Source organism: Miniopterus schreibersii (assembly GCF_964146895.1).
Source record: "Miniopterus schreibersii genome assembly, chromosome: 10".
Classification (NCBI taxonomy): Eukaryota; Metazoa; Chordata; class Mammalia; order Chiroptera; family Miniopteridae; genus Miniopterus; species Miniopterus schreibersii.
This window is the reverse complement of record NC_138110.1, coordinates 63709775-63737534: the sequence shown is the minus strand read 5'-3', so window position 1 is coordinate 63737534 and position 27760 is coordinate 63709775.

The following is a 27760-nucleotide window of genomic DNA, read 5'->3' as shown; positions in this document are numbered from 1 at the left end:
GTCTGGCTTACAGATGGAGAAATTTAGAAGGTGCCAACGAGCCCCATGTTTGGGGGCCATGGGAGAAGAGGTGGGGTGGACATCAGAGTGGTGGCAGAGAGGGTGTGCGCTCTGGGATCACTTCCAAGATGAGCTTAATCGCATCTTTTACGAACAACACCACCTTCCTCCTAGGGTCTGTGTGAGGACTGAACAACATAATCCACATTCAGTACCTGTGTGTAGAAACATAAAACAATGTCAGCTAGTACTCAGCGCATCATCATCATCATCATCATCATCATCTCCTATGAAGTCTATCTTCTCGCTCCGGAGTTTAAAAATGACTTGGTCAGTGGTTTGATTATAGAACTAATGAGGTCAGGAATTTGATACTTGGGTCCAAACAGTTCTCTTTGGGGTAGAGAAGAAACTGAGTCCCAAAGAAGGGTAGCCAGGTTCTTACTTAGAGCTCGAGGCTAGTCAGTGGCAGGAAGGACTAGTGTTCTGTGGTGCAGGGTGAGAGAGGGTTGGTCAGTCCCACTTCATGCTTTTGGAAATATGAGGTCAAAGGTCAGAAGCAGGCCCAGTGGGAGGGGGACTCTGGCTCATGGGTACTGGGTTCTGGGAGGAGCAGGGAGCTACCTTTAGAAACATGGCATAGGTGGGATGGCCAGGTGTTTAAACCCAAACACCCTGATGTGTTATCTGACGAGGTGCTTTTAGGCTACATCTGGGTGTAAGACACGGTTTAGAGGGGGGTAGCCTGGATGGGACAATAGTCGTAGACTTTCTGACATATTTTAGGTGGTTTCAGGCAGGAAACCTGACTTGCCCAGTGAAGAAAGCAAGAACTCAGGAAGCTTGAATCCCAGCTACTCCGCCAACTGCTGTGTGAGTGACCATTCTGAACCTCTGTTTCTTCATCTAGAAGATGGAGACGGGCTGTTAAAAGGATTAAATGTGGCAATGGCATCTGAGTAGCTAAAAAAGTCGCCAACCCAGAATGTCCTGAGCATATTTAAAAATTAGGAGATTTGACACATTAAATCCAGTTTGCCTCTATCTCTCAAAAAATCAGGAAGATCCAGGTACTTCGAACCTATCTCAAAAGGCCAAGCTGGGGCATCTCTGATCCCTACAACTGGGTGGAGGGGCATGTACTCTCTGGTTATCAACCCACCCCAGGCCTGCAGACAGGTCAGAAGTCGGCTGGTCCCCCCTCCTGCCCTGAGAAGCCTGCCCCAGGCTGTGGAGGCAGCTGGCCTGCTCCAGGAAGAGGGATCCCTGGGAGAGAGCATTTCCCCACCCTTGGAGGTGTTTGCTCAGGGCTGCTACAGGATGAATATTTCCTTTCATAATGTTGCTAATCACTCTCCCCTCCAGGCAAGAGTGGAGGCTCTCCCAAGCTCCTCACAGCTGCTGTGCCCTATGCGTTCTTAATCAATGTTACATGCTAATTAATAATAGATCCTCCTGCTCCAGCTCCATCACTCCCTGCTCCCTGCTCCCTCTGACAAGCTGCCATCTTCTTGGCCAGATGAGACTCAAATCAAAGGCCTGAAATTAGAGCTGAAACTTTTCCTCCAATCGCTTGTGGAGGAGACTTGGACCCCTGCTGGCCCGGTGCTGGGTGAGAGTTTCGCATTCCTGCCACCATGACTCCCCTGGGACATCACCCTGCTTTACGGCTGGGGCCACAGGCTGGGGATGCCTGTTCATTTATCCCCGTGGTTCACACACTCTAGGCACACGCTGGTGTGATTCAATAGGTCTGCAGTGGGACCCCAAAATTAACATTTCTGACAAATTCCTAATGGTGCTGTTGCTGCTGGTCCAGGGACCACACTTTGAGAACCCCTGGTTTATTTCATTAATTCCCATCCAGTGCAAGTTACTCTGTGCCAGGCATGGGGAACACAGGCGTAAATAATGCAGATGTAGCACCTGCCCTCTCTCTGGGTGGAATCCACCTAGAGCACCATGTAGTGGGTAGGGATGTATGTTCTAGAATCGCACATGCTTGATTCAAGACCCAGCTCTGCTGGTTACACTCTGATTCTGGGGACTTTACCTGAGTTTTCAGAGCCTCAGTCTCTGCAGCTATCTAATGGCATTAATTATGTTACCTGCCTTGGATGGTTGGTGTGGGGATGAAATGAGGAAAGGAATACAAAATACGTGCTCAGAAATGTGAGTTGTAATAAAATAATGTACCATTAATGATTATGTTACTATTGTTGGGTCACTGTCCAAGGTTGTGTAACTAGGCCCTGAGGGAGTTGAGGTTCATTAATTCGTTCATTATTTATTCATTAATCCATTCGCTACCTATGTCTTGAACATCAAGTTTGTGCCTGGCGTTAAAAACACAGAGGTGAACTCAAAAGCTAAACTCCTTACTCTCACAGAGCACACGTTCTTGCCATAAGCAAATACATACAACAGGTCCTGGAATAACGTTGCTTCGTTTGAAGTTGTTTTGTTATAACGTTGACGAGAAAGAAAAATTGATTCCCAGCCGGAGCCACTGTCTGTGTGGAGTTTGCATGTTCTCCCCATTCTGTGTGGGTTTTCTCCACGTACCCGGGTTTCCTCCCACATCCCAAAAGGGCGCAGGGGAGGTGATGCACCTAATTGATGAGCCCGTGTGAGTGAGTGTGGGTGTGAGTGGCCCAGTGAGGCGAAGGCGTCCTGTGCAGGGTGGGTTCCCACCTTCAACCCTGAGTTGCTGGGACAGGCCCTGGCCTCTGGCGATTCCGAACTGCAATAAAAGTGGGTTGGAAAATCATCATCTGACTTGTTTTTATTAACCCTTCTTAAATTATATAGCTCGCACTTATTTCAGTGTTTAATATTACAAGTGTTTGGGGTCTTTATTTAGAAGTTTGGTGATGTTTTTGTGACCAGAAATATGCTGTAGGAACGTAACTCTTGTTTACATCAATTAGTGTAGGGGAAAATTGGTTCTGTTATATGTCATTTTGCTTAAAGTCACAGTTTGCAAGAACCCATGGACAACACTAAGTAGGACTTACTGCATGGTAAGTCAAAGAGGTGATAAGTGCTGTGAGAAGAAAGCAAGCATGGCGGGGCAGAGATGTTGGGGCTGGGAGGTATCACGCTCTTTTAGGTAGTCAGCTGACGCCCCTCTGGTAAGGTGACTTTGGAGCAGAAAGCTGACTGGGGACTTAGAGCGAGTGATAGGTGTCTACAGGGAGGTCGTGCTAGGCGGAGGGCACAGCGAGGGCGAAGGCCAGGTGAGGATCAAGGTCTGAGCATGCATCCCACCTGGGCGCCGAATGGCTTGGCATTCAGGTGTTCTGGGCCTTTCTTTGCACTTTGTGGGTCCCAGCGGCCTGCGTCTCTTTTCTCTCCTCTCCTCACTGAGAACTGGCCCACCAGAGGCACATTTCCCTGTACTCCAGGGCAGTCTAGTCTGGTCCCACGCACCAGACTGGGAGCTGGCAGATCCCCCTGCAACCTTAAGAAGGTCACTTCCTTCTCTGAGCTCCATTTAACCCACATGCAAAGTGGGATGATCTTACCTACACCTCAGGGTGTGGTGATGGTCGGAAGAGCTCCAGGCTGTGCAACTGCTTTGCAAGCTGGACATCTAGTAAGTACTCAGTGAACGATCACTATCCTTCCTCCCTCGCCTCCCCCCAGCTCTGTGAGACGCAGGAATCCAGGTAGGAAGCCAGGTGGGAGCTCACACCCAGAATTCTCGCTAACCCACCGAGTGTGATTTATTTACATAGATTTGCATAAGGCCTGGAATGGTATGTACCTCTTTTTGCCCTTAATTCCTGGGAGTTCGCGTCACTATTTAAAAATAGGGTGTTGATCTTCCCCTTTCCCCGCCAACTCCCTTTGACTGTTGAAAGAATTTCAAGCTATTAATCAAATGTGCCAGGTTTGGAAGCTGCTTTTCCTTTGGGCCCATGCTGAAGGGGGTCACTCGCTCTAGGGAGCCGTTGATTATCTGCTTTAGTGGAGGGGAGAGGACAGCGATGGTCTCACACAGTGGAGGGTCCTGAAAGCTTTAAAAAGAAAAGCCAATTTTGCTCTTTCTGCTTACAAAAGCAGAACATATAGGCAAAATGGAAAAATACAGAACAGCAGGGGAAACTTCCCCATAAAAGTACCCATAATGACCCCAAGCAGGCGTAATCGCTGGTAACATTTCAGTGTATTTCTTTCCTGGTTTATTTTTTCCCATGCGATTTTTATATAATTGAGATCACACCATATATATAAAGTGTTGCAGCTGGCTTTCTCATTAACAACTATCCTGAATGTTTCCCTTTGCTATTATTAACTTTGTAAACATCATTTTTCATGTCCATGTAATATTTCATCAAATAGTTTCTTAATCTTTCCCCCAATGGAGGACATTCAGATTTGTCCAGTTTTTTTGGAGGGGCGAGGGGGGATTATTTGTCAGGAGGGATCCTAGAAGTGAGATGGCTGGGATAAAAGGGGGAAATAAGCCCAGCTGGCGTAGCTCAGCAGTTGAGCATCGACCAATGATCCAGGAGATTGAGGTTCGATTCCCGGTCAGGGCTCATCACTGGGTTGCAGGCTCGGCCCCCAGTAGGGGGCATGCAGGAGGCAGCTGATCAATGACGCTCTTATGACTGATGTTTCTCTCTCTCTCCCTCTCCCTTCCTCTCTCTGAAACCAATACATATTTAAATAACAATAATAATAAAAATAATAATAATAAAAGGAAGAAATAAATTTAAGGTTCTAGATAGATTTTGCTGAACTCCAATCAGTATCTGGATTCAAGAATGTGCTTTTGTGTTGGTGTCACTGAAAGCCTCTGAAATCAGCCCAAAGCAACCCAGGGGCACCCGGCAATAGGGTAGGTGAGGCAGTGACTTCTCACTCAACCCGTGCCTCACTCAACACAGGGAACACTCGACCCTCTGCTGGACTGGATGCAAAGGCTTGGATGCTCTGCTTTCTCATGAACATATCCTGGGGCAAAATGTGTTTAAGAAAGAAGATGGAATTCAATCAGACTTGAGCTGTGTCTGTAAGGCTGTGTCTTTATGTTCCTAGTTTACAAAAAATGTTGCATTTGTTGGTTTTATGTTTGTTAGGAATGCCTTTGACTTAAAAATGTATTAATTTCTAAATATTGACCCGAGATAGTAGTCCAGGGTATGCTCAGCTGCCCAACTATGCTCTCTGGACCTCAGGCTTCATCTTTCTGTTCTGCCCTCTCTGGCATAATGGCATTTATTTTTCACAGTTGTTGCCTCATGGCCCCAAGATGGCTGCCACACCTCCAGATATCAAATCTTCATCCTAAGTTTGAATATGCAAAGAATGATAACTGGGCAAAGGTTCATGCCAACTAGGTTTGTTTTTTATATCAGGAAGGCAAAAGATTTCCTAGAAGCCCCACCCAGCAGATTTTTGCTTGCATCTCATTAGCCACAACCATACAGCCATTCTTGAATCACTTGTTAGTGAAAAGGAGTAATGGCATTGGACCAATCAAGATTCACCCCCCAGGACTCAGGTAGGGCCTACCCTCCTTGAGATCAGTGTATGACCAGTGCCATGGGAACAAATCAAAGTTTTTTCAGCAGAGAAAAATGGGATGGGGGTAGGTGGAATGACTGTTACTAGGAAAAAGATATTGCCATAGTCTTTGTGAAAGATGCTATAGTTTTCATGCCCAGGGTGGGCTCTCATATCTCTTGCTCAGTGTTTGGCTTAGGGATGAACACATGATCTAAATAAGGCCAGGACATCCAGTCCCCAGCGGAGAGGAGAGAAGGTTTTTCTTTCTCTGTGCAGTGGGCACTCAGATGTGATGACCAGAACTGTTGCAGCTAAATTGCTGCCATGAGAGAAGTCAGAATGAGAATGAAACTGACAAATACATAGAGGAAGAAATAGAAATTCCAGGGGAATTCCCAAGAAATAGAGCCAAAGTCTTGATCTAACTATATCTGAGGCCCTCATGTCTACTAGACTTTCACTCACCAAAGTTAACATATGCTCCTTGTTATATAAACTAGCTTGATTGAGGTTTCTGATGCAGCTAAAAGAACTGTAACTGGTAGAGATGCAAACAGGAACTTTGAAAAAAAGATTGTGTGGTTAAATAAGTCTGAAGAACCAGATTAAGCAAAGTTTGACAATTTTTTTTCTTGAGTGGATTCTTTTATATGCTGATATGTAATGTGAAGCTTTATTTCCAGAACATATTATCCCCAGAATCGTGGGACAGGGGATATCATTGGGAAATACTGTCAAGCCTAACTCTTACCCTATAAACCTTGGCTTTTAACCTGAGATAGATATGTTAATGTGGACAGAGCAGGGAGGAAAGTCAAGAGATGGTAAATGTTTCAGTTCCCCAAATTTTTCCCCGAATGGTCTGTGAGTTTCCTCTGGAGGAGGCCCAATGTCAAAGAAGTGGGACACAAACGATAATTAGAATTTGGCACAAAGTCAATTTCTGGGAGCTCAATGTAGCCCAGAGAGCCTCAGCTGCGCAGGGGAGCTGGAGATAATTCAGTTCTGGCCCTGGATGGTGCTGCTTGTCCTTTGGGATAGCTTTGGGCAGATGCCTTCTCTCCAGACCTGGCCTTCCGGATTATCCACTAACTGGCTGTGAGCACTCATGCCCCAGAACCTTTGCACTAGCTGTTCATTTTGCCTGGAATGCTTTTCTAGATAATCACATGGTTCCCTCCATTACCTCCTTTAGGTTTTTGCTCAAATATCACCTCCTGATTGAGGCCTTCCTGACCACCTATCTAAAATCACATCTGTCACCCTAGCCTGTGTTGCTCAGTGGTTAGAGCGCTGGCCTTCACACCAGAGGGTCATGGGTTTGATTCCCAGTCAAGGGCATATACCTGGATTGCAGTTTGGATTCTTGGCCCAGTTGGGGGGCGTGCGTGGGAGGCAATGAATTGATGTCTCTCTCACATCAATGTTTCTCTCTCTCCTTCGCTCTCTCTCTCTCTCTCCCCCTCCTCCCTCCCTAAAAATCAATGGAAAAAATATCCTCAGGTGAGGTTTAACAAAAAGATAAAACAAAATAAAATCGCATCTGTCACTGCTACTTTTCTTGACCCTCTCCTGTGTTTTTTCCCAAAGGACACATCACCACCTAACATACTATATGTTTTACCTATTTATTAGTCTGAGTCTTCCCCTAGGCATGTGCTCCACCAGGGCAGGGACCTTTCTTGTTTTGATTGCTGGTGAGATTCCAGTCTCGAGAACACTGGTGCTTAGTAGGAGCTCAATACATATTTGGTAAATGAGTAAAGGCACGAATGGTACCATTGAGCATCAGGTGTCTGGCCCTGGGCTTCAACCATCTTAACAAATCTAGGAAGCCCATACTACGAATTTTTATTCTCATTTTCTCTTTTCAGTTTGGAAAAGTTCACCACCAAGTTCACTTTCTTCTCGTGTCCAGTCTGCTCAAAATCTCATCAAAAGAATTCCTTCCCTCTGATATCATATTTTTCTTTTCTAGGGCAGTTCTAGCATTTCCAGCCAGTTTTTAAAAAATAGTTTCCTTCTCTCTTCCTAAACTTCCCATCCATTTAATGCATGTTGTGCACTTTTCCCACTAGACCCTTTAATTGATTTATTTTAGTTATTTTAAATTTCTTGTTTGAGAGCTGGTGATCATTTATTGAGTACTATGTTCAGGCATTGGGCTGATGACTTTTATCTCTCCAATAAGCTGATTCAGTTGAGGAACTTGAGGCTCAATAGCATGGCGAGACTTGCCCCAAAGTCCCCTGGCCAGAAAGCAAGGGCACTGTGGTTCCAACCCCAGACTGGCTGCGGAGCTTTTGTTCTAACCAATTGTGTTAATCCACCTTCAGCCACGAGCTCTCCCAGGCACCTGGACTCAGCTCACCAATTTATCCACAAAGAAGAATCCAGGTGGCCTGTCCCCATGGCACCTCAGTGTGGCCAGGTCTCTGAAGAGTGGAGCCAGCTCCAATTCAAGCCCCTCTACTTGGCCTTCCAGACCCCCACCATCTGGCCCCATCCACCTTCCCCTCCCATCCCCAGGGTTTCCCAACAGGGTGCCAAGCTGGTCCCCTCCACTGCCAGAATCACTTGTCACTTTTTTCTCAGCCTCCCCCTTCTATCTCAAAGCTCATTCTTCTGTCTCTTGTTCGTTGATTCACTCACTTAACATATACTTATTTAGTAAATTTAACTCAATGAAGGCATCATGATTTAAGATTGCAGCTTCTGGAGCCTCACAACCAGATTTGAATTCTGGTCTCTCCACTTACCAGCTGTGTGATTTAAATAAGCAATTCATCAACTTGTGTCTCAGTTTCTCCATCTGTAAAGTGGGGATAATGGGAGGCCTATCTCAGAAAACCGACGTGAGGACTCTGTGAGTGAGACCATACGTATCAACCAGGGCCTGACACTCAGCCAGCCCTCAGTGTGTATCAGTGGTCACTAAGGGTGAATGCTGTGATGTGGGGACACAGGTGGCTCAGACCCACTCTGCCTTCTGGGATCCCCTAATCTCCAGGGGCATCAGCCATGTAAACCCAATCCTTCTGGTCAGAACAAGAGATGGCTCCAGAACAGAGCCTCCCGCTGGGCTACCGGGGCCACTCCTTTGCCTGCCTGTCTAGCCGCTTGGCTGCTCAGAGGGACAGAGTCAGTGGGCTGTGAAAAGTCCAGCTGGCCAGGCCACGGTGGGAGCTTCTTCCTGCCAGCCCACCCCCATCCCCCTGCCACCTCCCCCCGGTCAGCATGTTCACTCTCATCAGCCAGGGAGGAGACTGACACTGCAAACGCAGGACTGAGACTGAGTCTGCACCCACAGGCAGAGACACAGGCAGGGCACACACTCTATCGGGCCTACTTGCATGTTATTAGGCAGATCAGTGAGAGTGAGCACGCTCACACACACACACTCATGTGCAAACAGAGCCTTAACATAGTAACAGCTCACACAGCTTAGAATGTGCCAAGCATCACTCCAGCCTTTCACATACACTAATTTATTTGCTTCTCACAACAACCTTATGAGGTAGGTCTCATTAATATCCCCATTTTATTGATGGGGAAAGTGGGGCAGAAAGAGGTTAGGTCGTTTGCCCAAGGTCCTACCAAGTAAGAGGCAGAACCTAGATTCCAACCCAAGGAGTCACACTGCAGAGGCAGAACTCTTAGCAATCACGCACGCCCATGATGTACACATATGATGACATGCTCTCATTTTTAGACACGTGCCCCTTTTTGGCATGGAGCCTTTCCAGGACTCAGGAACTTTCACAAGGACAAGGCCAGGGTGCACACACTCACCCAGAGGTGGAGGGCAAAGTGAACCACTGTTTATCCAGAGACGCCACACAGCCACCTAGGAGCACAGGCGCACACGCGACACCTCAGGGTTAGGAGCACACAGGCTGTGAGCACATGTGCCTGGCTCCCCACCCCCACCCCATCAACACACACAGGAATGGAAAACTGCAATCACAGGAATTCCTGTAGAAATTGGCCTCGCTCTCAGCGGCCTCTGCCAGCCTCCTCCCCTCTCTCCTTTGGAGCAGCAGTCCCGGGAGGGTGGGGGCATCACTCACGTGATTCCCCAACGTGCCTGTTACAGTACCTGGCACCTAACACATGCTTAACCCCTAGGCTTCCCTCCCAAGAACAGTGTCAGGCCCTGTGTGGTAAAGAGCCTGGCAGCAATCAGGCAGCCCGTGGATGTTGCTCTTGGCTGCCCTACTTCTGAAGCCAGTGCTTTCACCTTTCTGTGTCCCTCCCCTTAGAGGATGCCCCTAGCTTCAGGGGTCTCCTGGCTGGTGCTCCGTAGGCCTCAAGGCCTTTGCGTTGCCTGAATGGGTTCACGGGCTCCCTTTCTCCCTCGCCTCCTTCAGAGCTTTGCTGAAGTGCCACCTTCCCAGTTAGAGTTTTCCTTGCCTCTGTACTTCAGCTGCAAGCCCCCCTCTGCTCGCTTCCCCTGCTCTACTTGCTCCAGTCCCGTCACTCTTGTGACGACCCCCAGCATCATTCTCTACAGACAAGTTTCCTTTACCTGTGTGTCAGTCCCCCTAAGGTGCTGCAAGTTCCATGAGGACAAGGTACTTGCTTCACTCTGGTGCTTCTGAGCCGGGAACAGTAGCTGGCACGCAGCAGGAACTCGGGTCCTCTCTGGGGAATGGAGGGTGGGATTCACTGCAAGGCTTGGGTGGTGGTCACAAGACACCTCCGGAAGGGCTGCTGGGAAGGTTAGGTGGGAGCCTCACGCGTGGACACTTACTACATGAGACGTAGCATCACTGCCTCAGAGCTCTTTTTTCTTTTTTTTAATTCTGCAGGTAACACATGACTGTGTTCTCCACCATAAGTCACACAATACCTGGATGTATCGAGCAAACCACGACAGTTCCTTTGCCAGCCACTGGCCTCAGCCCCTTCTGCCCCCTCTGCCTCTTGGTTCACTGCTGTATGCCTGGTGGGCATCTTTCCAGGCCTTTCCTGTGTGTTTACATATGCACATAGAACAAAATGTGCATATCATAAACAAATATCGTATATCAATGGGATCACCCTCCATTCAGTCGACAACTGTTTATTGAGCACCTACTATGTCCCAGCTATTGTTCTAGGGCATATCAAAGTGAGATTCTTCCCTCTGGAGTTGACATTCTAATAAAGTAGACAGCAGGTAAATATAAGTATTATTTCAGGTGATGATAGGTGCTATGAAGAGACATAAATTCAGGTAAGGAGCTGAAGAATGACAGGAGTGAGGCTGGGGGCTGTTCCTCCAGGTGCTCAAGGGCACCTCTAAGGAGGTGATATCTGAACCAAGAGTTGGAGGGTGAGGAGGAACGAGCCCTGTAGAAATCTGGGGCAAAGCCTTCCTAGCAGAAGGGACAGCGGGTGCGAAGGCCCTAAGGCTGTAATGAAATTAGTGGGTTGGAAAAAGAGCGAGGAAGCCAAGTGGGATGGGAGCAGGATGAGCCGGGGGCAGGGTGGCTGGTCAGAGAGGATGTGGGGTGCAGAGCACGTAGGACTGTGGGGGCTGCAGTGAGCCACCGGAAGATGTTGCTTGATCTAGTGTGGAGTGTGTGTATGTGTGTGTGTGTGCGCAATTTTTTATTGTGGTAAAATATACATAACATTAAATTTATCATTTTAACCAGTTTTAAGTGCAAGGTCAGTAGCATTAAATACATGCACATTGCTGTGCAACCCCCACCAACATCCATTTCCAGAACTCTTTTTATCTTGAAAACCTGAAATTCTGTACCCATTAAACAATAACTCCCCAGCCCCTGGCAACCACCATTATACTTTCTGTCGCTATGGATCTGACTACTCTAAATACCTCATGTGAGTGGAATCATACAGTATTTGTCTTTTTGTGACTGGCTTGTTTCACTTAGCATAATGTCCTCAAGGTTCATCTGTGTTGTAGCCTGTGTCAGAACATCCTTTCTTTTTTAAGCTGAATAATATCCCATGATATGTACATATCACATTTTCTTACCTATTCATCCAGCGATGAGTACTGAGTTGCCTCCACCCCTTGGCTGTTGTGACTAGTGCTGCCGTGAACACAGTGCCACATTTCTGTTCGAGATCCTGCTTCCAGTTCTTTTGGATTTATACCCAGAACTGCTGGATCCTACGGTTGTTCTCTGACCTATCCCAGGGCTGCTGGGGTAGAGGGTCCCCAGGGAAGGGCAGAAGCAGGAGACCGGCAGGCAGGTGCCCACATGGCACTTGGCTTCACTTACACTGTGGCCCACCTGTCTCTTTAATGATTAGGGCACCTTAGCCTCCACCGTTTAATTCCCTTCATCCTGGCTCTGGGAGTCAGGAGCGACAAGGTGTATGTCCTCTTTGGACAGACGGGAATAAGGCTGAGAGGGAGGGCATCTCAGCCAGCTGCCTGGAACCCAGGGCCTGCCTTGGGCTTATGAAGGAAGGAGGGGGGTCAGGAGTGTGTGGACCACAGCGCTGAGCCCCCTCCTGTTTTCTGCTCCCACAAGGCAGGTTTGGGCAGCTGGAGAGCTCACAGCCAGGGAGGCTGTGCCTAGTTGTGCCAAGATGCTACTAACGAGCCTGAAATCCAACCCAGGGCATCCTGGGACCTGGAGAGCGATAGGAGGCAGCGCCCTCATTAACCACCTGCCACCCAGGAAATCCATTCTGCTCACTGGCAGCTTAGGGGTTTACCCCTGGGGACCACCTGCTGTCTACATTAAGGCTGGGGTGTCTCTGGGCAGGATTAGGAGCCCCCAAGCAGCCACCTCAGGCTGTGCACCCATTCTGTGCCTTTGAAGGCCCCATGGGACCAGTCCACGTTGAGATATCCCTTGGGAAAATGAAAGAGGGCCACAGGCACTCACTGAGCTGTGGGTCAGGGCCTTTATGTACGCGCTCCCACCCCATCCTGGTATCTCAGGGAGGAGGGTATGGCCAGGCCACCACCAAATGGGCCCCAGGGTGACCTGCCCAAGGCACACTAGGAAAAAGAGCTGGAGGCTCCACGCAGGCATCCTGAAGCTCTGGCTGCCACCACCTCCCCTGTGACCTCCCCCTCCACCCTGACGGTGAAGGGAGCTCTGACAGAGCCACCGGACAAGGCCCTTCGGAACTGGGCCAGGTCAGGGCACAATCTCAGCAGCCTTCCATTCCTGGGGACATTTGTCCTCTCTCTCCTATTTTTTTCACCTTATGACTGATGAAGGTTTAGATGATAAAAGGAAGAGATTCTATTTTCTTTGGATCAGGGCCCCGTGGGGAAAAGGAGACTGGTCCAGGCCTGGCCTGGAGCTCTCGCGCCCCCTCTGGCTTCCCTCCCTCCTGCCTGGCCCAGGCCCCTGATCTCTCCTCACCATGTGCTCCTTCCTTTCTCCTCCCTCCTTCCCTTCCCTACGCTATCTGCTTCCACATCCTACTTCACCACGGCCACACGGACCTCTTTGCTTTCCTCAGACACTGGCCATGACCCTGCCTCGGGGTCTTTGCACTCGCTCTCCTTTCCTGGAGAAATGCTTTTCTCTGCACCTTCCATGGCCAGCTTCATCACACCCATCTCAGGCTAATAATAGTGCCTCCTCAGAGAAGCCTTCCTTGACTACTGGTTCTCTGTAAGTCACTCTCATTTTGTTTTCCAGGCTCCATGGCAAGTCTCACAATTCAAACTTGTTTTGTTTGTGTGTTTATTATCTCCTGACTGGACTGTGAGCTTCCTGAGAGAAGGTCCCTGCTAGCTCACTTCTTGCAGCTCAGAGGCAATACCTGGCACATAGGAGATTCACAATACATATTGGCCGAGTGGATGAATGAGGCCTTCTAAGCACTTGTAGGCATTTTCCCTGTTACCCCTTCCTGTTCTCACAAGCTGGAAATTGTGATGCCCATGTGACAGATGATATGCTTGGGTCTCAGAGAGGTTGGACACTGTGCCTGGGTCACACAGCTGAAGAGTGTATGTCTGCATGTCCCTTTGCATGTCTGCCTGAGTCTCTTGGTGTCCTCTGTGTGTGTCTCTGGCTGGCTGTGTGACTCCTGGCCCTCAAGCATCCCTCTGGATTTCTGGGTGCCTATGTGTATTTTTCCCTAAGGTATTATGTGCATATCTCTGTTCTGTGTGTGTGAGTCTGTGTCTATGTGTATCATTGTGAGACCTTTCATGTTGGCTGTTCTTGTGTCTCTGCGGGTCCCTGAGTGTGTGAGTCCACCCCTCCAGCTCTGTTGGCTTTTTGTGCCCCCATTGGGTGGCCCATTTCATTTCCCAGTCAACCCCAGCATCCCCATGGCTCCGGTAGCTCTGTGATCTATCAGCTGCGAGGTCTCTGAGCTCCTTGGCATCTGGGAGCTGGAGCAGAGCACAGGGGCAGTCAGGCACCGTGCATCCCCAGGGCCTCATAGATCCCAACCCTTGGACCCCCACTGCCCCCTGGGATTGGCTCCTGACTTAAAATTGCCAATCCTAGATCAAGCTGCCAGGAGTCCGCACTGGCCGGTTCCCATGGCAACACGGAAGCCGCCAGGCCGTACTCATAAAACAGGTCATAAAGCAGAGAGATGGGAGGAGGAACAGGGTTTCAGTGCCGAGGTGGGGGCCCCTGCCCAGGGCCGGGGTGGTGCTGGGGCCTCTTCCTGCAGACACCTCACCATCCACCTGGTGGGCAACCAGGCCTAGGTCCTGTTTCTGTCCCACGTTGAGTGCCCTGGGAGAGCTCCTTTGTGTCCTGAGCCTCAGTTTCCTTCTCTGTGAATGGGGGTAAAGGTCCATAGCACTGCCTCCAGGTACCAAGTTGCCTGGATTCAGGAAGACCCTGCTGGAAGTCCCATCATGACTTGAGCCTAGGCTCAAGCTCTCTGAGCCTCAGTTTCCCCATCAGTGAAACAAAGAGCTGAGGGTAAACAGTGCAGTGAGTGGACTGAACCAGGCTTGAGAGAGCTGCAAGCTGTGTGACCTTAGGCAAGTGGCTTCAGTCTCTGAGCCAAACCTGTTCATCTCTAAAATGGAGACAAAATGTCATAGGACTTTGTGAGAATTAAATCAAAGTTAGAAAATACTTAGCATGGTGCCTGGTCCAAAGACTGTGACAATTCCAGGTCAGTAATAATAACGAGGCTCTGACTGTTAGTAACAACAACAGCTAATAATAATAATAGCGGTTATTCTGTGCCAAGCATTTGTCTAAATGCTTTGCTCATAGGTTTCATCCTCACAAGTTATAAGTATTCCCATTTTACAGATAAGGACACCAAGGCACAAGAGATTAAATGACTTGCTTCACGTCACAGCTTGTAGAGAAAGAACTCCAGTTTAGATCTGGGTTCCGTGCTCTCAGACACAACCTAGTACCGTCTTTCACCCCATCAGGGCTCCTCTTGACCCTGCCTGCAAAGCCACTGAAAATGGTGGGAAAAGGCAGCATGCAGCTGAGCTGCCCCCTCAGCCCTCGGACCTCCATGGTGTGGGCTGCGCAGAGGGTTTGGGGAGCATGGACATCGTCTTCTGGAAGGACTTGGGAGACAAGCTGCAAGGACCATGGAGACTACCTCCTTCAACACCCCCTCCTCCCATTGCTCAGGTGGAGAAGTGGAGGCCCCGAGAGGGCTAGTGAAAGTCACATAGCAAGATGGCAGCTGCTAGGATTCAAATCCAGGTCTCCTTTCCTTGAAGCCTGTTATACTCTTAATAATCCTGCCTGCTGCCCAAATACCCCCCAGGCCATTGGGTATTTGGGCAGAAAGGAGCAAAACAATAGCAATAGTCATAATAGTAATTCCTGTGAATCTAGTGCTTAGTAGGTACCAGATGTTAGTGCTGTGCCCTTCACGTCACCTTACCTGTCCTTGCAGCAGCCTTATAAGGTATAAGGTACATATCATTATCATCACCTCCATTTTAGAGATGAAAAAATTGAGATCAGAGAGGTGATGCAATTTGCCCAGGGTCACAGAGCTGAACAGTGGGAAAGCAGAGACCTGAATGCAGATCTGCTGATCCCAGAGCTGCACCCTGGAGCCCAAGTCCTAAATCCTGGGGTCTTTCTGTAGTATAACTCTTTGGAGTGCCCAAGGGGTGGCCTTGTGCTGGCTGTAACTAGGGCCCTGCATGGAGCAAAGTCATTGATAGGAGGAGCAGGGAGGGGAGCCATTTACCTGTTGGTGTTGTTGTTTTTTAATTATTTATTTATTTAATCCTTCAACAAAGATTCACTGAGGTCCTACCAAGTGCCAGGCAATCTTCCAGGCACTGGGGATACAGCAGTGAACAAAACAGGCAGTCGAGGACCTTAGGGAGTGGGGAGAGGCAGACAATAAACAGAGAAACAATAAAGATGTATGTCAGGTGGTGGAAAGTGCTACAGAGGAAAACAAAGCAGGAAGAGCAGGAAGAGGGGACACATTTGCATGATGATCTACCAGAGGTGAGGGCAGGAGCCATGGGGCTGTCCTGAGAGGGGTTTGGGGCAGAGGAAACAGCTGGAGCCCAGCCCCCCCCCCCCCCAGCTGGGCACATGTCTAGCACATGGGTAGAACAGAGGGCAGGTCGGAGAGGCTGGAGCAGAGGGAGCGAGGGGAGGGCGTTGGCAGGAGGGGGTGGAGGGTCAGTGGGAGTCAGGCCCAGCAGGGCCCTGTAGGGCTTTCTTCCGAGTGAGATGGGACTCACTGGAGGCTCTGCGCAGAGGAGCGGAATAGTCTCATTTTGTTTTTAAGAGAATCCTCTTGGCTGCTGGGGTGAGGAGGTGCTGGAGGGAGCAAGGGCAGGGAGCCGGACTGGGAAGCTACTGCGGATGGAAGCGTCTGTCGGAAGATGGAGGCTGGGCCTGGGGGTGGAGGGGGTGGAGGGGATGGAGGAAGAGGTACATTTTAAAATGCAGAATCAGGGTAGACAGCCCTGGCCCAGGATGACTCCAGGCTTTTGGGCCTGATGAGCGAGAACGGAGTTGTGGTTTAAGGAGGCGGAGAGGCTGCGGGAAAAGCAGGTGTGTGCTCAGGCTTTGCACGTCTGTTTGTTTAAGCTTCACTTTATCTCAGCGCTTCTCACACTTGAGGGAGCAGCGGACTCACCTGGGAGACTCGTTAACACCAGCACTGCTGGACCTCAGGCCAGAGTTTCCATCATTGGATGTGCTCGGGGCCCTGGGAATTTGCATTTCCCATCAGTTCCCCGGGGATGCTGATGCTGCTGGCCCCAGGACCTCATCCTGAGACTCACATGGCGAGGAGATGCTGTAGCCCAGAAAATGGAGGCTCAGAGAGACAAAGAAACCAGTCCACACAGCTGGAAGGTGACTGGTCATAAAGCCAGCGATCTAGCCAAGTTCTCTTAGGTGCTTGGCCAGCTTCTGGTCCCTGATAGGGAGAGAGGGAAGCTCCTGAGAGGTTATCATCACCCCAACCCCTGCACACACACACACACACACAATTCAAGACTCAGTCCTAAAGAAAGGACCCAGAGACCCTCTGGTCTCAAGACCTTTCCTCCTCTGTTTCCATAGACACCATGATAAAGGGGGGCAAGGCTGGGGTGCCATGCCTGCTCTCTCCAGTTTCTCCACCTGGACTCCATCCTGCCTGGCTTAGCCTGTGCCCAGGAGGAAGTCTGGAGAGGTTTGCTGCAAAACATGGCAGCCTCACTCCTTTGTTTCACCACCGTTTGCAGCACTCACCTGCCCAGCGTCTACTGGTTCTCATCGTACAGGGCACATGGAAGGATTGTACTCTCCTGCCCCCTTGAAGTTAGGCTGGCCATGGGACCTGACTTAGCCAAAGAATCTGTGCACACAAGTGAGGCATGCCTTCTTGTTGGAGGAGCTGGTGGGCACTGGCTCTCTCCACCCCCTGCCAGGGAGACGGGTGGGCTCGCCAGCTTGGGTGGCTGACTGAGGATGATATGGAGCAGGGGCCCTGCCAGCTGGAGATGGACATGTAACATGAGCGAAAAACAAACCTTTGTTTTTTTAAGCCAGGGGTTGGCAAACTTTCTTGGCCACATAATGAATATTTTAGGCTGTGTAGCCACTCAACTCTGCCATTGTAGCAGAGAAGCAGCCCTGGACAGTGCATAAATGAGTGCTTGTGGCTGTGCTCCAATGAAATGTGACAAAAACAAGTGGCAAGCTTATAGGCCATAAGCCTACTAGCCCGTTTGAAGTCTAGAGAATTGGGCTTGTTTGTTTCTGCATCATGGTCTAGCCATACTGACTCTTGCACATTATTAGTGACCCTGCTGGTACAGACAGCAGAGCCTGCCCCACCTGCAAGGGGGCAGTAAATAGGGAAAGAGCATTTGGCTTTGGTTGGAGATCGTCCTTTCTCTCCCTTTCTCCCTACTCTCTGTCCTGGGAGGTTGGCCGTCAGGGGTCATGTCAATGACCTCCCTCGTCCTCTGGCCTCCAGGTGGATCTGGCACATGGGAGGGAGGAGGGTGAGGTTAGGGTATTTATTTCCAACTCCTTCCGTGCAGGATCATCTCAAACCAGCTGTGTCCCTCAGCGGAAAGCCACGGCTGCTCTTGGGGACTCTCTGTCTCCTGATGACAGCAGCTTCTCTATCTTCTCACCCCTTTCACGGGTAATAGCTCCACTTACACCAGCCCTGGGGTATGGCCTTATCCTTCTTGGGTTCCTAAACCCTGTCCACTCCCTTGTAAAAAATCCCTTTATTAAACTCAATCAATGACCCAGCTGGATGGTGCCATGGGCACCTGCGGGGAACCTGACTGGGACCACTTTGAGGCACGCATGTCTGGGCTCGAATTCTGATCATGTCACTGCCTTGGCTGAGTCATTTAATCTCTTTGAGCCCCTGGGTTTTCTCTTCTGCAGAATGGAGCAAAAATAACCTCCAGAAGAAAAGGAGGGGTTTCATAAACTATGATGTCTGTACAATGTCAGGAGGCATCAAAATTAGTCTTTGGAGGTAGAGGGAGGGAGGAAAGAAGAAATCCTTACAATTGCTTGAAGAGGGCAAGGCCATTAACCCCTTTGCCAGTTGGGAACCCCAGCTGAGGCTGGGCGGGATGGCTTGTTTGGAGGCTCTGAAAGGGTCTGAGTCCTGGAAAGATACCACTGCAGCCATCTTAGGTCCAGGCCCTTCTAAAGATATTGCTTTAATAGGATCCCTAGCGTTGGCCAGTGTGGATCAGTAGGATGGAGCGTTGTCCCTTCCCACTGAAAGTTTGCAGGTTCAGTTCCTGGTCAGGGCACATGCTTAGGCTGTGGGTTCAGTCCCCAGTTGGGGCACATACAAGAGGAAACTGATTGATGTTTCTCTCACATCGATGCTTCTCTCTCCCTCCCTCCCTCTTTCTAAAATCAATTGGCATGTCTTTGGGTGAAGATTTTTTTTTTTTTTAAAGTTCCCTGAAAGCAGAGGATGAGCCTTAGCCAGGCCCAGACTCAAGTATGGGCTTAGGCACTCCTTTGCTGTGTGACCTTGGGCAAGTGACACCACTTCTCTGTGCCTCATCTAAAAAGGGGGATAAAAATACCTACCTCATGTGAGGATTAGAACATCAGGAAGGCAGGCATCCAACTCTCTTTTTGATGGCTGTATGCCCAGTGTCTGACATACAGTAGATGTTCAATGCTATTGGATGACTAATTTACATGGTCATTACGTGAATGAATGCATTTACATGGCGCTCTTAGCACAGCACCTGCCATTATAAGTGACAGTGAATGGTAGCTTCACAAGAAGCTTAACAAGAGGCAGGGTGCCTGGTGGTTAAGTGCCTGGGCCCTGGAGCCTGCCTGGGCTCAGCTCCTGGTTCTGCCCATTCCAGCTCTGCAGCCTTTGGCGCCTCATTTCAACTCCCTCCTGTAGAAGATGGGATTCACAGTAATACCTGCCCCATAGAACTGCTGAGGATTGCGTGGAGCTTAACGTGGGCCTGGCCCAGAGTCAGCTCGAATGAATGGCAGCCTTCATTCCTCACTCTTGTTGGAGCCGGTTCTTCAAGCACCAGTAGATTTGCTGGAACTATCCCTGGCCTGGGGACAGGAGACCAGGGCACCTTGCTGTGTGACATTGGACTACCACTGCCCTCCGAGAGCCTCAGCTGTCCCGCCTGTGCAGTGAGAGAAGGGGGTGGAGGTGGGCGACCTCCTATGTCCTTTGCAGCTTGCGCCTGCACGTAGGCCACTCTTCTGGCGAGGCACACACTCGCTGTGCCCTTTCCATGGCCCAGGATGGAGCATCTTGTTGTGAATGGCCCCTGGGCAAGGTGGGGATCAGAGCCCTCCTCACATAGCTGGGCCAGTGGCAGGAGTAATGACAGTCACAAACAACACTGCTAATGGCATTCTTGTCATTATTATCATGTCAAGGTTTCATGGTGGGAGGAAGGCCTCTCGGGAGTGGGGTCCCTGCCCTATCCTTGTTCCTCCTCTGTGCCCAACTTCCCCGCCCCCCACCAGTGGTGGAGCCCAACTGCTGGGTGCAGGGGAAGGCAGCAGCCCCTTGGCACCCCAAAATGGGAGAGACGTTCTTCACCAATGCCCCTGGGGCTTCTTTTTTTAACTACCAGGTGCTGACTAAATGCCCGAGTGTCAGTCCCTCCCACTCTGGGTGACAGCACAGTGCCCCAGAGAACCGGGGTGAGGTGAAGAACAGCTTTGGGGGGAGGTGGCTGCTGCCTTCAGGAGCTGCCAGGATGAGTGAGTCCCCAGAGCCTGAACCCAGCCATTGGAGATGCATGCCCAAGCCCCTGTCCTTCTCTTAGGACTCCCACCTGCTGAGCCCTGCCCCACTCTGACTCGTCCCCCTTTCAAGCTCTCACACCCCTCCCTGAACCTCAGCCCCCTTCCTGAGTCTCCACACCCTTTTCTGGTTGTCATCTTGTCTCCTCTCTGAGCCCCGTCCATCTCCCCTCTGGGTGTCTGCTCCCTTTTTCCCTCCCTCCCATTTCCCCATAGCACAGCCTTGGTAAATGTTGGCGGGGTTGGCTCTAGAGGACTCAGCCATGCTCTGGGAGTCTGCAATGCTGGCTCCAGGCTCAGTTCAGCAGCTTGTAACTCTTAGGGGACATTGTGTGACACTTGTCCGCATTCGGGTCTCAGTTTCTCCATCTTTGTAATCAGAAAGTTGGACCAAATAAGTGAAAAGCCCCTTTCTACACTGAGCAGGGAAGTTTCCCTGGACACTCCAGGCCCTTTGGTTGGGTGGGATCCAGGTACCCCACCAACCTTTCTCCATGGCGATGGTACCCCTCACCAGAGTTCATGTCCCTTGAACTGCAAGGGCTCTCAGCATCTGTCTCCTGGTATATTTTTGAATCGGCCTTACTGTTACAAGAGTATTTCCAGCTTCCCCTTCCCAAAGTCAGCAGTATTTGGTCCAAGTGGGCCCTCATTTGGTCTGGTTCCCGTCATATTTCCCATCTTGCACAACCTCAGACTTGTCCAGGATGTGTCTCTTGACAATGGCCAAGCACCCTTGCCATAGTTCCCCTAACCAGTGAGCTTATCACGCCGAGGGCTCAGCACACTGCATGAACCCATTTCGACGGGCTGTGCGGGATGTGGGGAGTCTGGCTCCAGGGCCAAGTCTGTTCCTTGTGGCAGCCATATAAGCGCACCACTCAGATCTGCTGCAGGGAGCGTGTTTGACTGACAGCCCCAGCTGCAGCCCTTTGGGACACACCACCTAGTTCAGGCTGAACCCCTGCTTCCTGCAGGCTGCCGCCAGCCAGTGACTAAGCAGGACGGGGATACTGAAGCGAGCCCATCATAGAGAGGCAGAAGTCCTCCCGTAACGGCTTTGGCTCAAGGACTCCCCAGGGGCACAGCTGAACCAGCCCAGGACTCTTCCTATCCAACCTGCCTTCTCCCTCCTCTCCAGCCCCAAGTGTCAGACCCACATTATTACAAGTCTGAAGCCTCTCCCTGTCTTCTCCCTCTCTGAAAATCTCTTATTCGTCTCACCCAGTCTTGACACCTATTTCTCAGTGGACCACACTCCCGGTTATCAACCAGAAGGCTGTTGGAGGAACGTTACTCACAGCAGATGATAAAGGCAAAAACTAATATTTAATGAGCACATACTGTGGGCCAGGTGCTATCTCAACTAATCCTCACTGCAGTCTCGTGAGGGGAGAACCCCAATCATCCCGTTTTATAATAAGGAAACTGAAGCTCGAGAAGGAAGCCATAATTAGATAACTTACTCAAAGCCATAATTAGGAAATAACTGTGGAGTCTCCAGAAATTTGTGTTCATATCTGTCTCACCCTCTCTGCTGTATAAGCCAGTGAGTACAGATACTAACATCACTTTGTGTTAGTCATTGTATCCCGCTCCCCAGAGCCTCACAGAGTCCCTGGCACACGGAAGGCTCTCAATAAATATTTGCTGAAAGTGCAAATGAAGAAATGAGCAGCTGAAGAGCTGCGAACAGTGACCCAGTGGCCTATCCACATCGCAAGAAGGCTGTGCTCAGGCTGTAAAAGGAAGCGGCTTTTGCTTGAAAGCCCTCAGCCCGTTAAACATGAGGATGTGAGTTTGAGTTTTTATATTTATTAAAATATATTTAATTCCTCTTTCTTTCTCATTCATTCCCATTCTCTCCATACTTAGGAGGCAGAGGAGCGCAATGCAAGGAATTAGTCAAGTCTAGTAGGGCTCCTGGCTCTGCCACCCACAACATTTTGGGCCTCAGTTTCCTCATCAATAAAGTGGGGGTAGTAATGTCAGCTTCATCAAGTGCCTGGCAGAGGGAGGATTGGGTAGGCACGCAGTGGGCCCAGTCGTCCTGCCAGTGTCTCCTATTGGCCACCGAGGTGGGGCACAGCCCTGGTGCCGAGGTTGGCTGAGTGGGAAGGCACAGGACTGCGGTGGCGGGACCACCAGTTCCCAGAGGGGCTCAGGAAGCCCAGTGCTGGCAGCCTGCTGCCGTTCCCCAGCTGTGTGGTGGCATCCTGCCAGCCTTCCAAGCCTGCGGGCGAGTCTCAGGCCCTTGGCTGTCCCAGTTTCTGCCAACAGCCGAGGGACCAAGCATGAGTCACTGCATCAACACCAGATTTCCACAGCTGCCCTTGGACCAGCCAGGCCAGACTGGATTAGTAACTGGATCACAGTCCCCGCCTCTGAGAGTGTCAGAGGCTCAGGAACTCGAGGCTGGCTGTCCCTGCTGCAGGGGAGCTCGGTGTCAGCTGCTCCAGCCTCCTTGGGCCTTACTTCATAGATGGGGAAACTGAGGCCATAGAGGGAAAGGAATTTTCCCATGGTTACACTGAAACTCAGTGACAAAATAGGGACTAGAAGCTACAGTTTCTAGCTCCTCAAGGGTTTGTTCACTTGTCAATTATTCATTGACCCATTCCTTCACTCATTCTCTCATTCATGTCCTATGTCCGAGCTCTACAAAATATATCTCAATTCTGTCCACTCTCCCTCCACCCACTGCCACCCCTGTGGGCCCAGCCACTGATAGCTTTCACCCGGACAGCAGCCTCTGTCCAATCATTTTTACACGGCAGACAGGGGGCTTTTTAAAAAATAAAGGTTAGACTGTGCTATCCCCTTGCACATTCCTGCACTTCCCGGTCTCATTCAGAATTAAACTCCAAGTGCGGAGTAAGGAGCCAGCAAGTCCCACAGACCTGGGCCTGGCCTCTGAGTCCTTGCTCCTACCTTTCTCCCCTCAGGCCCTTAGCTCCAACCACGTTGCCCCCCTCAGTGTGGATTCCACGTCGCCCTGCCTCAGAGCCTTCTTGCGTGCTGTTCCCTCTGACTGAAACGCCTGTCCCAGCATTCCTTCCATCCTCCCCATCCCAGGGCAAACCTGGCTCCTCAGGGGGCCACCCCCACACCTCCAGCCGCTCTCTAGCCCAGCACCCTGCCTTATTTTCTCACAGCATGTGGCTGCGTTGCAATCACCACGTTAGTTCATTCGCTTGCTTGTTGATCCACCGCAGCCCCCAGAAGAGCAGATGCTTCCTGAAGGCAGGGTCTTACATTCCACTTCCAACCCAGAATCTAAAGAGTCTGGCACAGGGTAGGTGCTCAACAAATATATTTTGATTGGATGGATGGATGGATGGATGGATGGATGGATGGATGAAAAGACTGAATAATGGAGTTGGTGGATATGAAGGGAGTAGGACGGATCTTGGGGAAAAATTACCCAAAAAAAAGTTTCCTTATATTTCCTCACTCATTTACATTTAATCTGTGAGTTGTTCCCTACTCCTCTCTCCTCTGCCCCTTCTTCCCAGTGACCGCCTTTCTGTTGCTTGCTCTCTCTTGGTACTAACTCACCCCTATCCTCAAAAAACAAACTAACTGACTAATTCACACTCAGGGGCAATAACAGAACACTCCCATTCAAAATTTTTACTTTTAGCTGCCTTCAAAGCTTAAAAAATGAGTAGCTAATGGTGGAATCTCTGCCACTGGTGAGACTGGAGACTGCCCTGGCTCCCTGAGATCACACGCTGTGTGCAGCTGTCCCTGGGTCTCAGGTGAGGGCTGGGAGCCCGCCCTCAGGCCAGGCTACACTACATAGCCTTCCGGACGGTGCTGGTCTCGGTCACCTCCCTCCCCTCCCTCGCTCACCACTTTCCCAAGATAAATCAACCAGGTCAGTCAACACGTTTTGATGAAAAAGAAACAAGTTAGTCTTTTGACTCGACAAAGTGGGCCTTTCTCAAGGCAGAGGGGCTGGGGCAGTCCGGAGCATGTGGAATAAGCGCTGCCGGGTGAAGACAAGGCCCCTTTTGTGTCCAGGGACAAAGATAGAGTGTCCCGGCAAGATGGGGCCAGGGCCTTTCCAACGCCAGCTCCCGCAGCCTGGATTGGCTGGCGGTCAGACAAGTCCACCCCGTGACTGGGCAGCCCAGGCTCCTAGCCACCAGCCACCACCACTCCTCCCTTTAACAAACAATGGGGTGGGAGTGAAATAAATCATGAAACCAGACCGGCTGCCCTGTCCTGGCCACCTGGTACTCACGGAGTCGGGAATGCTCAAACTCTACACATCGAGGACTTGTAGGGTTGAGAGGCCTTGAGGTTTCCACTGCCTTTGGAGATGAACAGATTCCCTGGGTTTGGTTCTGAGTTGGATGACCTTGGATAAGTCGTCCCACCGCTCTGAGCCTCTGTTTCCTCATCTGCAAAAATGACACAACAATAGTTCACCTCCAGCTGTTATGGAGATTCAATGACATGGCATCTAAAGAACAAGGCAGCTGCCTGGCACAGGGAGGGTACTCAGTCATTAAGATTCCTTGCACTTTACAGTTTCTATATCACTTTTCATCTATTATCTCATTATATGCTCAGAATACCACCTGCCCAGGAGGCAGGATAATCACCCCATTGACTAAAGAAGAAACTGAGGCTTGAAGGAAATTTGGAGAATTCGAACTCCTGGGGAGAGGAGACACCAGCAAGGTTATGAGTGGCACAGTCTGACAGACCCTGAGATGGTAAAAGAATCTTCAAGGCAGAAATATTAAGGGAAGCAGAGACCACTGCTGGGTCATGCCTCAAGGCCTTTGCACATGCTATGCCCACTGAAGGAAATGCCTTTTCTCTTTTTTCCTTTTTTGCCAGGTTAATGCTGCCTTGCCTTTTAAGACTCACCTTAGCCTAGAAAAGGAGAAAATTCACTTTTCATTGGGAACCTTTTATACTGTTTTAAATTTTTGCAGTATGAAAAAATTGTAATGGAAATGTTTTGTTAAATGTGTTTATTCATTTAACAGACACTCACTGATCACCTGCTATTCATCAGACATTGCTAAACAAGCCGGAAGAGATCCTGGCCTCTAGGGGCTGGTGCTCTAGCTCAGGGGCTCTCAGCAGTGGACACACATGGAAATCACTTGGGGAGCTTTAAAAATCACTCATCCTTGCCTACCCGGCGTGGCTCATTGGTTGAGCATCGACCTTGGATCCAGGAGACTGAGGTTCCATTCCCAGTCAGGGCACATGCCTGGGTTTCAGGCTCCATCCCCAGTAAGGGGTGTGCAGGAGGCAGCTGATCAATGACTCTCTCATCATTGATGTTTCTATCTCTCCTTCTCCCTTCCTCTCTCTGAAATCAATTAAGATATATTTTAGCCCGGCCGGGTGTGGCTTAGTGGTTGAGCGTCGACCTAGGATCCAGGCAATCGGGGTTCGATTCCCGGTCGGGGCACATGCCCTGGTTGCGGGCTTGAGCCCCAGTCAGGGGCATGCAGGAGGCAGCTGATCAATGACTCTCTCATCATTGATTTTTCTATCTCTCTCTCCCTCTCCTTTCCTCTCTCTGAAATCAATAAAGAGATATATATATATATATATATATATATATATATAAAGATATATTTTAAAAATATAAAAAGAAAGAAAGAAAGAAAGAAAAATCACTGATCCTTGACCCCACCCCAGTGATCCTGATTCAGCCGGTCTGCAGAGGGGGATGGGAATTTTGAACAGCTCCGGTGTGACTCCAGTGTGCAGGGGTGGTTGAAGAACCACGGGTTTGGGGCAGGAGACAAATGAACAAAATGCATATCAGGCAGTGGTAGCACTGTGATGGAGAGCTTAGCAGGGAAGAGCACCCAACCAAGATGGGGCTACTGCTTAAGGCAGCTTGGTTAGGGAGGGCTGCTCAGGGAGGTGACACTGGAGCAGGATGGACCCAAAGAAAGTGAGAGAATGAATCACGGGAAGCCTGGGGCAGGGGATGAGGGGAGCAGCCAGGGTAAGATTCTAGATGAACAGATAGAATCTTGGTCAAGAAAACTTTTGAAACTATTGCTTTCACTGACCCTTAAGCTCTAGCAGCCCAGTTCCCTCAGGCCTGAAGGGGTTAATGCTGGTTTGAGGGCCTGACTCTCTTCTTTCCTGGATATAACTTCCTGGCATATCCTCTTACCCCCGGCTCTAGTAACCCAAGAGGAAGGTGGCAAGAAAAGCCTGATCCAAATATTGGGATCGTCCTCCCCTGTCCCAGTGTGCTCAAAATACGATCAGAAGCAGCTTCTCCCTCTCCCTCACCACCCCCACCCCAGGCCAGCCCATAGAAGCAGGAAGCTTAAAGGAGAGGGAAAGGGAGAAGTGTCCATCAGAGGTCAAGGAACCTGACCCCATGCCGGACCCCAAACCTTGGTGAAGGTATGTCCTCTATGAGCCGGGGCCACTGGGTCCATCTCACCTGGGTCCTGGGGGGCCACCAGATCCAGGGGCTGCTCTGGCCTCACAAATCAGAAGCAGGTGGGGCAGCGGCCTGATCTGTAACTAGGCCACAAACACCAGTGAGAATGGCGGTGTCATCTTGTGCAGTGGAATTCAGAGGCTCAGACCCTCAGAGTCCTCAGTATTAGAGCAATAACTTAGGAAGTTATTTTAGAGTGTTGCATTAGAACTGTGTTCAAATAACACAGAAATGTCATATCGTTTTAGCAGCTTAGATACGAATGTTGTGCTACGACGTCTTATAATACTGTAGCAGGACGTTAGGCAATGTTATGTGCTAGGATAGCATGTTGCTTTAGAGTGTTAGATTAGAATGTGGGTTAGGACTGTGCTAAAATGTTGAATTAGAATATGAAGTTGTCTCAGAATGTATTTCAAGGTTATGTTATAAAGCATATTAGAGTTATATTAAAATATTGTGTCAGAATGTTTTGTTAGCATGTTTCCTTAGCATGGCATGTTGAATCTTAAAATCAAAAGCCAGTTCATGGGATTTGGGGATGCTTTGGTGGGGTGCAGAATGATGCCTGGCCTTGGAATCTTAGAAGGACTGGATTGGGGTTCAGCTCTGGCACTGACTTCCCAACTCTTCCCCTCTTGGGTCCTCAGTTTCCCCATTTTTAAGACAAGGGCTGTTGGACAGTGTGTTCTCTCTAGAGTCTCTGTCACACTGACTGTATACAGAGCTCTGAGTGCCGGAATCTCCCCCTTTGCCTGCTCCTGGGCAGGAAGTGAGAATTCTTGTTAACAATGAGGTTGATCTTATCAGGGAATGAATGACTTTCTGGGAGTAAACAGCTTCCTCACTGACAGGAAAAGTAAGAGGATCAAGTGGCCAGGGTGAGAGAAACTCCAGGCAGCCAGAACTGGGACCTCAAGCCAACTGCTCATTGCCTCCCTGAAGGCACAATGAGCCCTTCCCCAAGGATGAACCAGGGTCTCCTGCCTCCCCCACTTCCCAGGAACACACCCCATTCCCCACATCCTCCAGCCCTCTCCATACTCCATGGCTGACCACAATTCTGGGACCCCCCACCATTGACTGGGATGAGGAACTGCTGAGTTCTGAACACCCCCAC